Raw genomic sequence first — 14,684 nt, forward strand, 5'->3', positions numbered from 1 at the left:
TGCAGCCAATATACAAAAATGGTGTTTGAAAATCGTTTCTATATTTTTCACAAAAAGAATATAAAAGATGTCAATTTAACAACCACCACTCTTTAAAAATATAGTCTCAATTGACATTTAAAATGTATTTGTTATCACCCGTTTGGCATATGGAGTGAAAAAACGAATCAACAAATCAGTATTGAACAACACTACAAAGTCATGCACAAAACTGGAACAAATACCAACACATATAATAAAGCCAAAACAATTCCAATGTTTTTTTTTTTTTTTTATTTAATATTTTTTGTTGTGCTTCCATGAAACCTTCAGTTATTTGATTAAGCAAAACATGTATTTAGCAGTTCATCCCATTAAAATTAAGATTAACTGTATTCAGTATCATCTAGCATAATGCTGTTGATCGAGGCATCTCACGATATTAAAAATTTATCACAATCGAGCTACTTCGGGGGATCTGTAATTTGTTATTTATTATAGATTATTTATTTGTAATTTGTTATAGATTATTTATTTGTAATTATTGTTACATTTATTTGATATTTTCATTATGTTAAAGATATTTAATTTCCTCTGCGTTATTGTGTGACACTGAATGAGATTACTCACAATTTTGAGCTTTTCAATTTCGTTAGTTTATTGCAATGGTTACCAACTGAAGCCTTTCTTTGTGGCCCGCGAACTAAAATAAATTAGTTGTCATTTTTTGTGGACAATTTTCGCAAAAATCTATATGGGTTTTAAATAATTGTAAGTTCTATATCTTGACAATTTGATGTCTGTTACATATTAAAATTGTTTAATATATAGGTGCACATTAAAGTTATTGTAGCCAGAATTTTTTAACATGCAATTAAATATTTGTAAAAATCTACTTCTTATTTTAATTTGTAATTCAATACTTTTGTTTTGTACAACTTGGTAAAAATCTGACAGTAATACTTAATGTTCTTTCAAATTATAAAAGAGTCCTATATAAAATTTTGCGGCCCGCCATTTGACTGGTGTTTTTAATTGCGGCCCCCGGCCTCATGTAAGTTGAAAACCCCTGGTTTATAGCAATATTTAACGGATAGAAAAACTCTAGATTTTACTTCAGTTTTACTACTTTTACGTTCACGTCCTTAGTTTTACTATGACTGCTTGTAAAAATTGAAAAAATAAATATTCGTTTAGTTTTGTATAATGTATAAAACATAACTATTCTCAATACATAATTTCGTTTAATTTGTATGATTTGAGAAAATATATTTTCAAAATATTCAAGTCTAGTTAGCTATATCCAACTACAATTAACAAGTTTACATTACCGTTTAGGGATTTCTTTGATCCAGTGTCTCGTACAGCATGAAATTCATTATGGTAGTAAAAACCCGGAGCGATTTCCTATGCATAAAAAAGTCCTTTAATTACTTAATACTAAATGATCAATTAAGAAATATTTAAAAAAATTAGTATATGTGGGAAATAATAAATCGTTTAATCAATTATCATGTTAGATATAAGCATCTTTTTCAACAAACGGTTCCTAAGATGTTAACCAAGCTTTGATCTTATACGAAAATGTTTACATGCGTATACATTTTAATTATTATTTCATATGCAACTTCATTAGAAAAGAAAATTTTGATTGTCAAGAATTTCTGGATTTAAACCTTAATTAAAAATAAATAGCTTTAGCTTTAACATTCAATTTAATATTGAAACAGTATCAAATATGTTTTTCAATAACATGGTGAGAAATAAGTAAAAATAAAATTTAAATGGAATTCGATTTTTAACCCTTACATCTTCGCATAATTTTGTAACTGATTGACAACTTCAAAGGGAAACAGCCATATTTCTCGTCAAAATGGTCCTATAAATCGAATTGAAATCGATATAAAGTTAATGAAAATAAAAGACAAAATTGGCTGTACTGTATTAAATATAAATGAAAAACGGTACTAGGAAAGCTGATTAAACGGTAGCAAGAGTACTAGGGGTATAACCAGGATATGATACACCATTTATAAGTATTTATAAAACTTAAAAAAGTTTACCACGACTAGTAAAATGCAAATTTATAAGAGAAAAAGAATATTTATATCTACACATTTGTTAAACAGCTTGCTTGCAAATTAATTATACCAATTTATTAGGTAATCCTTATGAATTGAATATCTGTTCTAAACGAGAAAACTAACTCAGAAGACACAATTCCACAACATTAATAATTGGAACATTAAAATTTCTTCCCTTGAATTTGAAAATATTTAATTCGATTCAATTGGAAAGCTAAATTTGGCAGTTCAGGCAAATTTAACACAGTACCTCTAGCAAAGCGGTCTGATTTCTTGAAAACTATTAACTGTGGTCGGAAATAAGAAAATATAGTATGCTAAACTATAAATTAAGTACTAGTTAAACAACTAGCTTGTAAATTAATTATACCAATTTACGTGCTTATCTTTATGAATTAAATATCGATTCTCAACGAGAAAATAAATTCGAGAACTCACAATTCCACATCTTTAATAATTGGAACATTATAATTTCCTCCTTTGAATCTGAAAATATTTAATTGGATTCAATTGGAAAGCTAAGTTTGGTATTTCAGAGAAATTTAACACAATACCTCCAGCCAACCGTCCTGATTTTCTGAACTGTGGTCGGATATACGAAAATATACTATTCTAAACGATAAACTAGGCACTTTCTCAGTTGAAGCAAAAGCTCAGACAACACAAACAGTATCTTTACTTCTATTTGCAACACAGAAGGCAACCTTTTCTTGTTTCCAGTAAATCCATTTCATGCAACAACGACTCTTCTATCTCTGCAGTTCATGCATCTTTTACAATGGCTTGTTTAAATCGAATAATCCTATTAAAGCCTAGTCCTCACAGGGAGTGTTTCTAAGGTAAAATGGGATGGGGATATAAGAGAAAGACCTTCTTAAATTCAAGGCCCATTCCCCAAGGAGAAATTCAGCTGAGATTAACACCAGAGAATAACTATTGATTCCGGATTGAATCCCTTCTCTCCTCATTTGGAAGCATTAAGGGACAGAGTCACAGGGATCAGTGTCCCTGTGTCAAGCTATTTTCCACCTTTGCAGAGTTGCGTTTCACTCCAGGAAGATTTACAGAATGTGATCTTGCTTCTGAAAGCGCTAAGATATCTGGAGATCAATCTGGAGTTGAATAAAAGGTGAATCTGAAAATGTTGAAAGCTGACTTTCTTGAGGATTAAGTGGCATCCCAGAGGGAAATGGAAAGAGAGAAGTTGCATGTTGTTAAGCAAGAATTGCAATTTTTACATCATATGCTACTCATATTACAGATATCTGATATTGTAAAGCAGCTCACAAAAAAGATACTTGTAAATAAAACGTATTTATCACAAGATCTTATCAATAATCTTTATTTAATATACTGATATGTATATATTCCATGAATAGTCGTATTACACACTGCTAATGATGATTATCCGTGTGCACATTTGTGATAAAATTTATTTTGATACCAATAACAGTTCTGTTAGTTTTTATAAAGTAAAATTCCATAACTCAAAATGGACAGCTGAAGGAAAAGGATGAAAAAAAAAACAGAAAAAAAAAACACTACATATAGTTTAAGAGAATAAAATAAGCATTATTATAATAAAAACTTAGTTTAAGTGAATAATAATAAATTAAACAGCTAATAAACACAAATAAAATTTAAAATTAATACTATTTCTTAGGAAATCGAAATTTTAGCTTTATTTTAGGAAAGATTCAATAGTAACCGCTTAATATTACGTAACCACCTAAAAGACAACTAGGTGCTTATATTTAAAAAAAAAAAATACTTATTAGTAAAAGGTAATTTTCTTCATCATTTTCGTAGACAAACAGATGTATAAGCAATGCTAATATAAGGCTATAAGATCCCTAGATTCTTTCATTGTTAGAAATCTTAAACAATCTTCAAAAATTAATAAAAAAAAAAATAATTGGGACAAAAACATTTTGAATAATTAAAAATCTTACGTAAGCATAATGAGGTGAGGTTATGATTTATTAATTTTAACAGACAACAAAGCTGAGGGGTGAAAAAAAACCTTGACATAATATGTTACGCACTTATAATACATTTTGGGAAATGGTGAAGCTTTAAATAAATTTAAAAAAAAATGCATCAAGCGATGGAAATCGAACAAAAAAATCACATTCGCAATAAGCCACACCGCTCATAACCACCCACAACTATTCGTCCCATATAGGTAATCCAACAATCCAGTAAACTCAAAAGTAATAATTTAAAACACATAAAAGAAAAAAAACTCATCTGCATTTGAATTCCACCAAAGAGATAATGTTAATCCTCTAAGGAAAATTTCAAAACATAGGGGTTCTTCAATCCAAGTTAAGATTTATACAGAGATGCCAACTGCACCGGACACGCCAAAATAATTAAAAAACACGGTAAATAACTACAAAGTAAATTTTGCAAATATTTAACTATTTTTGCTTGTTTTTAAAAAGGTTTAGTATGACATTACTATGAAATGGTGAATTATATAAGCCTACAAATCTATCTTATTATATAAAACGCTAATACGTACGTATGTATGTATCAATAAAACCGATGATATTTTTCTCGCGCTGGCAACAGTTTTCATTTTTAATTGATTGGATTCGGCGCGCAANGACGTTGACGTCCCGCTGACGCCCAGATAAGGCGTTTGTCCTAAGAAACCAGACCTTTAAAGTTGTCCTCCCAGTACTCTCGAAGGGTGAGGTTTCTGTTTTCTGTCACCTCAAAGCAGGGCCGGAACAGGTGCTTAGTGTACAGCTTTTTAAAATTAGAAATCACCTGCTGATCCATGGGCTGCAGGATAGGAGTGGTGGTAGATAGAGAACCTTTATAAACTTGAACTCTTGGAGGATATCATGTTCGAGGTTCGGTGGGTGAGCAGGAGCATTGTCGAGGATGAGAAGGACTTGCCTGGCCGTTCCTCGTATCTCAAATGTCACTCGTATCTCAAAACAAAACTTCGCTCGCTCGACAGCTCGTATCTCAAATAACTCGTATGTTAGGGCACTCGTATCTCGAGGTACCACTGTATAGATAATCTAACAATCCAGCAAACTTGAAAGTAATAATTTAAGACACATAAAAGAAAAAAAAACCCATCTGCGTTTGAATTCCACCAAAGAGATAATGTTAATCCTCTAAGGAAAATTTAAAAACATATAGTCTATCCTAGGGGTTCTTCAATCCAAGTTAAGATTTATACAGAGATGCCAACTGCACCGGACACGCCAAAATAATTAAAAAAACACGGTAAATAACTACAAAGTAAATTTTGCAAATATTTGACTATTTTTGCTCGTTTTTAAAAAGGTTTAGCATGACATTACTATGAAATGGTGAATTATATAAGCCTACAAATTACTTAGAAATAGTGTTGGATAAAAATCTACTAAATTGATTTTATTAAACCAAGAATCACAATTGATAAACTACCACTTTAAAATAGATATTTGCTGTCCGGAGCAAGTTGGCATCTCTGTTTATATCATCCTTAACAAACACATAGATCCATAATTTTATTATACGGAGAGACCAAGCAAGAATTTACATAAAGAACTAAGCATCCAACAAAAATATGTAAATACTCAACATCTCGTACAGATTTCATTTACATTTATTTACATGAATAATACAAATATGTAAATAATCTTCCTCATACGAATCGTTAATAATACTTAAATATATGCCGTGATAAAGATAATGGGGGGAGAGTTAAAAGCGTCAAACCCTACAGCTGTCAGTCCAAGCTTAGTTTAATTCACTTTCCTGTTCCCCGCCCCCCTGTTCAGAAAAGAACATTAAAGATCATTGAAAGTCGATGGCTGTCTGTCACGCAGAACCCTGTACATATTTCATTCCATCACGTCAGTGACGGCAGCTCAATGTATTCATTATCAAGTTACAAAGCCACTCATTTCACAATTTCATCGACTATTATTAGTATTCTTATAACTGGCATCAGTGGAAGAGAAGTGAGTTTATCTTCATTAAAGAACGGGAGGATAATAATGGTCAGTTAAGGTGGAACCCGATAATAAAAAGTGACTTCGTTTTTATGAAGAAAGATGTAGAGCAAGGGAAGCACGGTTTTCAAAATAACTTATGCTAGATTCAAAACTTTATTTGATGTGGTTGATAAGGTATAATCCCCCTCCCTTTATATTAGTAGTTTTTCAAAAAAAAAAAAAAAANACAGCGCGAGACTCTGTCTCAAAAAAAAAAAAAAAAAAAAAATCTTGGCTTTGATATGCACAGCTCTATATGTAAAATACCATGACATAATTTGTATACTTTTTTTTAATTATTTGCAAATTATCTTTGACGTTAAAGCACCGTTCAATGCCTTTAGAACCGACAGATTGAGAAAAAAGCACTTCTCAGACCCGCATAATACTCCGTAAGTATCACGTCAGTATTAACTTGAGCCGTTAGAGTAAAAAAAGCTCGTTTCATGTATGATACAGTGAATGGAGAATCACGCGATCACATAAGCGTGATCGAGTTCCTGAAAGGGTTAAACAGACAATTAAGCGCTCTGTCTTAACCTTTTACTGGATAGTTTTTTTTTCTAGTAACGTTATGTTAAAATATTTTTGAGATTGAATTATAAAAAGTGATTCATTTAGCTCATTACTAAAAATTTATTTGATTTTTCAAAGACAATTTCTTTTTTATGGGAAGGCAAGTGGGATTTTCGAAATGTTACCAATTGTAAAGAATGTATCATAAATTTGAACTTTTGTGCTTATAAATAACCGAATTCATAAAATCTGTATTCATTACTACAAAAGAACTCGACCGGAAAGGATCAAACAGGGTGCGTAGCCAAATCTTTCAACAAAAAATAAGCACCTTTTAAGTACTTTTTAAGCACTATATACACTAAAAAAATGCAAAATAATTTTTTAAGACTTTAAATGATCATGATAAAATAACTAGTTTCTGACAAAGAACTCTTTTCTTGATTATATTAGCCATTATAAAATTATCGAGAGATTTTTCGGTTCGATATCAGAGGGTGGAAATTAAAGTCTAGAATTGAGAATATCTTGAAAAATGCAGCAGAGTTGCACATGAGAGTGCAATAATCTCACCGAACCCAGAACAGCAGACGTATATATGGACTCGCAAGTATTTTACAAAACATGTAAAATGTTTGGTGCTTTCATACGCTATGGACAGATGGTGCGCCGAAATGGACTGTGGTGGAATGCATTGTGAAAACGTTGAATAGAGCAATGCGAAAAGTACTCTTTTCGACATGGTCAAGAAAAAAAAAATCTCATTTTTGAAAAGGGAAAATTAAGCACTTTTTGAAAACGCCCCATGAAAAAAGCACTTTTAAGGGCTTTTAAATAATGAAAATCGAAAATAAGCACCTTTAAGCACTTTTTAAAAACGCTACGCACCATGATCAAATAAACTAACGCGTAGCTCCCCAGTATTAACCTTTCTTCTTGATACTTTGCTGACCTTTACTTTTATCGTTATCTACGTTTACTTTTATCCGCATTTACAGAAATTGAGTGTATAGCACTTACTTATAGCAATACTTTACCCACGAATTTCATAATCAAGTTCGAGAAAGAGTTTAGAAAGGTATATTAGAAGCAAGCCACTCATCGTTTATGTAAAATACACCAGACGATTTCATTTGACAAAATTTTCAAATCTTGGTATCAACCAAAAATTGGACTATTAGTTTTTGTTCAAACCTCTACACAACCATAATGTTCAAATGGTAGTCCAGACAATCAAGCCTTGAATAATAACTTTAATCTTTAAAAGATATTTATTTAGAAGACTATTTTCAATAAAAACAAACAGGAAAGTGCACAACGCTATTATTAAACTGCATAAATTTTAAAGACTCATACAAAACGTCATCATAGATCCTCTAATGAACAATCAATCGAAGCTATAAACACACTTATAAAAGCTGCCTTAAAGATGCATTTAATTATGTGAGTAGCACTTATTACTTGTAGCAATATCTTACCCACGAAATTCAAAATAAAGATTTATAAAATATGTAGAAAAGCAAATTTGAAGCAAGACACTCATCGTTTGCGTAAACTATACCAAGATGATTTCGTTTGACAAAATTTCAAGTATCATCTGAAAATCGGACTATTTTTGTCCATCCCTCCACGCAACAACATCCAAATGATTGGCCAGACTATCAAGACTTGAACGGCTTAAATACGTTATTAATTATTCGCAAAGTATTATCTTAACGTTAAAGCAGTTTTAAATGATCTTATCTACAGTCTTAGAGAAAATCAACACAAGAGAATATAGATGCGAACACAATCACCCAGCTTTAATCTTCAGAAGAAAAGTTTATTCCCAACAAGAACAGACAAGAAAGTGCATAATGCAATTATTAAACTGCGTAACTCATGCGTGAATTTTAAAGGCTAAAGTACAAAACATCAAAGATCCCTTAGAGCACACAGTAGCACAGCACACAATTAAGTGCTGCCTTAAAGCTGCTGGTACTTATTGCAATACCTTAGCCACGAATTTTAGAATAAAGCTTTATATATATCAAACACAAGCAGAAGTGGTTAGAATACGTTTGAAGATTTCGTATCAATTTCGCCAGATGAGCTTTACGCGCCAGAAAGAAGGCTTGTAGAGGAACTTTTGCAAGGGAGCGAAAGGTAGCTTCCCCAAGTTGTTGCTGTCAAAATTTCTCGCTACCCTATTAATTACGCGCAAACATAATGAGCTTAATGTCACATTCTCACCTTTGCTCCTGGGTGCGAGATTAATTTCTGGGATGTGAGAAAAGGGATATCAGAGACATGAGAGTGAGAGAAAGGGAAAAGCCGTCCTTCTCCAAATTAAAATCCCTTTTTGATGTCGGAAGATTAAAATGCGCGCATTGCCATTCTTTTAAAAGGTTATTCGGCATAACTAACAGGAATATTAAAAACACCGACCATTGAATGAGCAAAGCATAAAGAAAACATATTTTAAGAGAAATATGTTTTAAAATAAATTCAAAATAGTAGAGTTTGGCTAAGCAACAGGGAAATACTATCTGTTTTAAATGTCAATCGGTTAATATTGGTACAATATATTATTACTTTTTATTAATTTGCATCACATTTTAAAAATAAGTCCATGTGAGTATGACATAGATGTATCTGTAAAGTCTCTAAAGCTTGGAATAAAAATTTGATTTTCCACACAACATTGCACGAAAATTTGATCTACCATTGAGTTTTACGCAATCCATACCGTGAGGAATGACTAAGCACCATTCAACTAAACCATAGTAATCTTTAGACCAGGGTTTCTTAACCTGCGGTTCATGAGCCCATAAGGGGTCCATGAGTAATATTTTTGGGGTCCGTTAACTACTCCTAATTTTAAAACGTTTGGAAGCCTACCCATTGCTTGTAAAGCGATCTATGGCAGCTATAATTCCGTTTGCTACGGTGCTCCAACAGATGACGTTGCTAATGGTAAATATGCAAAAATAAATAAAAAGAGGTTAAGAGATTAAAAAAAAATGAAAATCACATCTAAACATTAATGACTTAAATAGAGTGACTTCTAGTGGATATTTCTAAAATATTGCAATGTGATTTTTAATTTTTTCCCCTTTCATTTACATATTTACTATCGGCAACGCCACCTGATGGAAATTTTTCGAACTAAAATCAGAAACTCTGCTAGAAAAAATTTATGTCTTGTCACAAAAGTTTCGCTCTTGAATTTTTTTTAAAAACATTAACTGATTTTTTTGTTTTGTTATAATTTTCGTAAGAACCGTCAGTTTAATTTAAAATACCTAGTAGGTACCTATATGCTGATACATATTATCTCTGAAGTATGTCCCTACATTTTCGCCATTCACAACATTATTTGCATTATTTTTTATTGATCTGTAGTAATATTCAATAAACTATTAAACCCATCATAAAAAGAAATTTTCTGAGCGTTAATTAATGTTAACCTACGCTGATTATTTGGAGATTGCATAACATCTTAACGTATTTGAAGTCAACCTTTAATTTGCTTATGCACTCTGAATTTTTTTTAAACAGTAATTAGTGTTTTCGATCATGGTAAGTGCTCATTCGAACAGTTTTGAAAACTGCACGATGTTTGGCACCTAACACCTGCCTTGAACAGCAACACCTACAGCCAGTCTAAGTCCAATGATAAAGTTTTATAATTCCATTTTATTCATTCATTTATTAAAGGAAGTTTATATGATAATCATAATTAGCATTAATGATTGATTAATTTTATTTGTTGATGATTTGATTAATTTTAGAATAATATGAATACACTTAAGAGTAAACATTTGCTTTCTATTCTCTTTAACTTTCTAAAATCTCTACAATGGTAAATACGATGCTATAACAGTTCGATTTTTAGCCCAGTGTACGCAAATTACGGCTGCAGTCGTCCTGCACATTTTAATTAGTAATAAAAAAACGGAACAACATTAGTACATAGTATACTAATGCATTTATTCGGTATTTATTCAGTAATACATAAAAAAGAGGCAATATTTCATAATTTGCTATGGGAAAAAAAATCGTTAGTACATAGTGTCCTAATGCATTTATTTGGTATTTATTCAGCAATACATAAAAAAAGGAACATCATTAGTACATTGTGTACTAATGCATTTATTTAGTATTTATTCAGTAATACATAAAAAAGAATCAATATTTCATAATTTGCTATGGGAAAAGAAAGAAAATCATTATGAACAAATGATGGTTACAGGTCTGATAAAACCTGCGACAAAATTAGACAATTTTCAAATCCAAACATGCGACTGACGATCAATTTCATACTTCAGTAAAAAAAATAATTGAAAAAAAAATGCGTTTCCGAGCACGATCGCCAAATTAAAAGTGTGCAGCAACGTGTTGAACGCTAACAGGGAAAGAACGAAAATGACATTGACTTGCAATGAACATACGTGCCTCTGATTATAAGAGCGTTTTGAAGGTGATAAGTGCTAGTCTTAACAGTTTCAAAAATCGTATCATGTCTTCATTCTTGTATCATTGTTTGAAAAGCAACAACTAGTCAATCAAGTCCGGTATAAATTCGGATAAGGAAGAAACACTAACGGCATCGACTTATGATTGAAAAAAGTGCCTTTATCATGATTATTGCTGCTTTTGATCATACAAGTTTCGAAGACAGTATGCTGTTTGCTTGTCCTAACTCCTGCGTTCAAAAGCAGCAAAAAGCCAGTCAAATCAAATGATAACGTTTCACCGGTTGATATAAAATAAAGTTAATAATGATCATAATTAGCATCAAAAAATGAATATGATAGATTTGAGAATTGCATGAATAATAAGCAGAATTACTTTAAGCAGCATATTTGTTTTCTATTCTATAACAACAATAAAGAATAGGACGGAATCTCTTTAAATTCTAATAAGGCAGAAACGCTAATGGTATTGACTTATAATGAACGAAAGCAGTCTTTTCTTTTGCCTCTTTTATCATTAACAATGCTTCTGATTTTAGCTTCCAATTTCACTTTCGATGTTGGTCCATTCTTAAAGTTTAAATCACGTACGCCTTTGGGTGTTGGGCGATGATGCTTTCCTTTGCATCCCCATCCCCTTTCATGCAATCATTTTTGAAGCATTTAGATTAATGCGCGATTCGAAGAAATGCAACGATTTCCGAAAAAAAAAGGAGGGCGACTGATTAGGCTAATGGCATTGTCTATTGTATACTGGAATAGGAGATATTTATTTTTTAGTTTCCTTGGGAGAAAAGAAAAATAAATTTCTAAGTTAGTGATTCAAATGTATCGCTAATTTAAGATAGATTTTCTTCTCATATACCTTTTTCTTTCGGCTTAGTAACGAGAAGGGAGGGTGAAAAAAAAAAATAGAGAAAAATCACTTAAAAAGAGCAAAAGACAGATATAAATGTAAACTTTTCTTATTGAATATTTTCCATCGCCGACAATCAAAAAGACTAAAACGCTCGTGCTTAAGGACAAAGGAAGGCCTCTTTAACGAAACAAGGAGTTAAAAAAAATAAACGAAAAGAATCAAAGGATCTGCTTCCTTTAGCAAATAGTTCGAAAACAACTCTTCGGCCTCTTCTGCTAAATGTATATCAATTACCGAAAAAGAACAAAGAAAAAGAAAGGGACTGGATAATAAGAAAGACTAAAAAATAAAAAAAAAAGGTTAAGGAGATAGGAACTGGAAAGCAAAAATGTGAAAAATAAAGCGAGACGACATTTGGATAGTATGTACAAGTATCTTTTTCAGTCCTAATTGGAAAAAAGGGGGGTATCGTTTTTCATAGGTACCTCCTTGGTTCTGTAAAAGAGTTTGACTAGTTGCGATAATTTTTGCCATCATCGATTGAGATCGCACTAATCGATTTGGTAAGTGCCGAACGGCTCGTTGTTAAGTCTCATTAGGAAAGTTGAAAAAGGGAGGAGGTACACAAAACAACGGAACTTTTGGTCTTTTTCGTATTAATGAGTAATCTTTTTGCTTTTTTACCTAACATAAACTTTGACGTTGTTTTTATATTTCGAACGGCTTTTCTTTCACTCAAATACACACCCAATTAAAACTGAGAACACGATGCTTTTTCAGACTTGGAAACGTAAAACTAGCTGGAAAGTTATTTGGATGGCGTAGTTAACCCTTTTTTCTTTTTCCGGCGATAACAAGCATGCCAAACGTTTTATCTTGCCTTCAAAAGTTGCCTTTTTTTTCCCCCTTTTCTTTCCTCGCGAAAAATATAGTTCAAACGACAGACAATTAAATTTTATTTTCCCAAAGCTTAGAAAGAGAGACAAGTTGTAAAAAAAAAGGGAGGGGGGAATAGGAGAGATGATCCTTGCATTTAAACAAACGATTCGTTAAACTAGTACAAATAGTTTATCGAAAAAATAATCACAAAAACTTAACTGCAAAAGAGTTAAGAAATGAAACGGACAATTAGTCTTCCCGACTTGGATGTTGACATACATATTGCTAATAAATAATTCAACTTCATTCTTCTTCTTAATTATTTGGATAGACAATCTCAAGAGAAAGCTGTTCAACGATCATCTTTAATGAAATTTTAGATATTTCAGTTCAAATTGTACCTTATTTTATAGTAACCAAATGTAACAAGCTGGAAGTTGCAGGCGGTTTGATTAGCTTGATACATTTTTACCCCAAGTTTCACCAAACTTACGGATCAAGGTGCATCAACCTTAGTTAGAAATGTTTAAATACGTATTTCGCATTTTTCGAAAAAGGGAGAAAAGAGGTACCACCATCACTGTAGTTATTCTGTATATTTTCTAAAAAGAAAACCATCACTGTAGTTATTCTGTATATTTTCTAAAAAGAAGTTTGGGCAGCAAAGAACAGTTACCTATTTGGTCTTCGAGCGCTTTGTAATAAGGCAATTAGTTATAATGTTGACAAGGATTCAAGCCGGATTTTTAACAATGATAGTTCGTCAGGGTGAAAAGAATTAATTCGTTAAATTACCATTCAGCAAACGATTTGAGCATCTCGTCACCTTTAATCCGGACTTTATAAGCAGGAAACTCTGCGATTGCAAAATTTCTCGGTGAGAAAAATATTGCAATGAAAAAATTTCAAACGTTTGTGATGACGATGACTTGAAGCTTCTCTATCTGAGATAGGAAGATGTACGTATTTACTTCATCTCTATAGTGAAATTCGTAGAGGGCCACTTAGTAAGCAAAATTATGCACAGTTAAAATGTTTCATAAAAAAGTTAAAAAGCAGGTTTTAGTCTTTTTGGAGGATTCAAAGTATCTCATAAGTTAAAATATTTTAATAGAAACGTAAATATTTAAGTACTACACTAGAAACTGACTAAAACGAATTCGAAGTTGTTAAATTAATATATGAGTAAAAAAAATTTTTTTTTAAAATCATAAAATTTCAAGAAATACCCCATCTCTAAAGAAATTCAAATAATTGCTCTATAAGTTATTTCAGAAAATATAACTCTATATAAAAAGCCCCTGCCCAAGAAAAATCGCAATGTTAACTTGTACTCTTCTCTGTGCATCGCTATATAGTTTTATTACATACATGAAGTTAAAAAGCAGATTTTTTGGTTTTAGTCATTTTGAAGGATTCAAAGTATCGCATAAGTTAAAATATTTTAATAGAAACGTTATTATTTAAGTACCACACTAGAAACTGATTAAAACGAATTCGAAGCTGTTAAATAAATATACGAGTAAAGAAAAAAAATTATTTTTTTTAAATCATAAAATTTTAAGAAGTACCCCACCTCTAAAGACATTCAAATAATTGCTCTATAAGTTATTTCAGAAAATATAACTCTATATAAAAAGTCCCTCCCCAAGAAAAATCGCAATGTTTTACTTGTACTCTGCTTTGTGCATCGCTATATAGTTTTATTACATACATGAAGTCAGTGAATAAAACAAGAATTTTGTTTTTTACATTTAAAAGAGAGTTATATCTTCAAATCCTATAATTAATTTTGATTTGAAAGAAATTGCCAATATGACAAACAAAGCAACTTATAATTATCTAATCCGTAATGGTGAATTAATACTTAATTCGATTTATTTCAATAACAACATTTTATTTATTA

General features: G+C 31.4%; 1 protein-coding gene across 2 annotated transcripts in view; it reads right to left on the reverse strand.

The window, feature by feature from the left end:
• The window catches only part of LOC107442776 (SAPK-interacting protein 1), a 95,750-nt gene that overhangs the window by 40,636 nt on the left and 40,430 nt on the right, over positions 1 to 14,684 (reverse strand). Inside the window, exon 3 of one of the 2 annotated variants that reach the window (XM_043039032.2) lies at positions 1,311 to 1,386. The exons of the other annotated variant lie outside the window; for it this stretch is intronic. The gene's annotated coding sequence lies outside the window, so the exon portion shown is untranslated. The remainder of the gene's footprint in view (positions 1 to 1,310; positions 1,387 to 14,684) is intronic. 2 annotated transcript variants of the gene reach the window in all.

The sequence above is a fragment of the Parasteatoda tepidariorum genome, chromosome 8 (assembly GCF_043381705.1).
Source record: "Parasteatoda tepidariorum isolate YZ-2023 chromosome 8, CAS_Ptep_4.0, whole genome shotgun sequence".
Lineage (NCBI taxonomy): Eukaryota > Metazoa > Arthropoda > Arachnida > Araneae > Theridiidae > Parasteatoda > Parasteatoda tepidariorum.